This window comes from Canis lupus, chromosome 5 (genome assembly GCF_048164855.1).
Source record: "Canis lupus baileyi chromosome 5, mCanLup2.hap1, whole genome shotgun sequence".
NCBI classification, from domain to species: Eukaryota; Metazoa; Chordata; class Mammalia; order Carnivora; family Canidae; genus Canis; species Canis lupus.
Genome location: NC_132842.1, coordinates 58133907 through 58135814, shown reverse-complemented (window position 1 = coordinate 58135814; position 1908 = coordinate 58133907). Strand labels below are relative to the sequence as shown.

Sequence of the window (1908 nt, the reverse complement as noted above, 5' to 3'; positions counted from 1 at the left end):
AGGAAAAGTAGCATCAAAATGTTTGAGGATACACACACATATACACACAGGCCTGTAAAATTTTAAGAAATAAAGTGATGGCAAAATAAGCTTCATTAAATAAGCAGTTTTACTGTTTTTGTGTCCTGTTAGGAATATTGATGATAGATAATAGCAAACACTTCAATGTTATAATAATGTACATCTATAATTTTCCAAACATTTATTTGTTATTTATTATTACGAACCTCACTTTCATTTTCCTGAAAACTTCATTATCTTGCTGACCATGTCTTTGAAGGCTATTTTCACTTGCTTTTTCCTTAGGGTATAGATGAAAGGGTTCAACAGAGGGGCAACTGAGGTATTTAAAACAGCCACTCTCTTATTAAAAGTTTCTGCATCCTTAACAGAAGGATTTATGTACATAAAGATACAACTTCCGTAAGAAAGTGAGACCACAATCATGTGACAGGAGCATGTAGAAAAGGCTTTTTTTCTTTGTTGAACAGAAGGGATTCTCAGAATTGTCCTGATTATGTACGTGTAGGAAAGAATCACTAGCACCAAGGTGAAGATGAGGGTAACTGCTGCAAAGATAAACTCCATCACTTCTATGAACTGTGTGTCTGAACAGGACAGATGCAGCAGTATGGTATAGTCACAGCAACAGTGATTGATGACATTGTAGGCACAGAAAGGCAGTTGGAGAGTCATTGTATGTGGCACAATGACAACCAAAAAACCAGAGAACCAGGAACACAGAACAAGCTGAACGCAGTTTCCTGCTCATTACAGTTGTATAATGCAGGGGTTTACAAATGGCAACATAGCAATCATAGAACATGGCAGCTAAAAGATAAAATTCAGTTGCCCCCAGAAGGATGGCAAAAAAATACTTAGTGAAACAACCAGCGAAGGAGATAGTCTTGTCTCCAGTTGCAATATTGACTAGCATTTTGGGAACAAAGACAGAAGTAAAAGATATTTCCAAAACAAAAAAATTCCGGAGAAAGAAATACATAGGAGTCTGAAGGCGATAATCCAAAAGGGTCAGAATGATGATGGTAAAGTTTCCCATGATGTTTAAGACATAAGTTAGCAGCAGAAAAAGGAAAAGCACAGCTTGAAGTTCAGTGTCATTCATCAGTCCAAGAAGAATGAATTCTATCACTGATGTCTGGTTTCCCATCATTAGCGTCAGACAAATAAGACAGAAAATAATAACATGAAGTGATCAACATATTTTCTTATTTTTCTAAATTCAATTAGCCAACATATAGTACATACTCCGTTTCTGATGTAGTATTCAATAATTCATCAGTTGTGTATGACACCCAGTGCTCATCCCATCATGTGTCCTCCTTAATGCCCGTCACCCAGTTACCCTATTCCCCCCACCCTTCTTCCCTCCAGCAATGCTGTTTGTTTCCTATAGTTAAGAGTCTTGTGGTTTTCCTCCCTCTTTGATGACTTCCCATTCAGTTTTCCCTCCCTTACTCTATGGTCCTCTGTGATATTTCTTATATTCCACATATAAGGGATACCATATGGTGTCTTTCTCTGATTGACTTATTTTGTTCGGCATAATACCCTCTAGTTCCATCTGCATTTTATTATTTTACTTTATAATTATCAAAGGTCTTGCTTCTTAAGAACATTTTCAATTGGGCAGCCCCGGTGGCGCAGCGGTTTAGTGCTGCCTTGCAGCGTAGGGCGTGATCCTGGAGGCCTAGGATATACTCCCACGTCAGGCTCTCTGCATGGAGCCTGCTTCTCCCTCTGCCTGTGTCTCTGCCTCTCTCTCTCTCTCTCTGTGTGTCTCTATCAATCAATCAATAAATAATCTTAAAAAAGAGAACATTTTCAATTATTCTCACCATTTTTTTCATTCATTTATGTTTTCCTTCTTAATCTTTGTATTTTGAT

The 1908-nt window shown here is 37.8% G+C and overlaps 1 pseudogene; it reads right to left on the bottom strand.

The window, feature by feature from the left end:
- Positions 1-234: 234 nt before the first annotated feature.
- On the bottom strand, positions 235-1171 carry LOC140633002 (olfactory receptor 2AP1-like; annotated as a pseudogene).
- Positions 1172-1908: the final 737 nt, after the last annotated feature.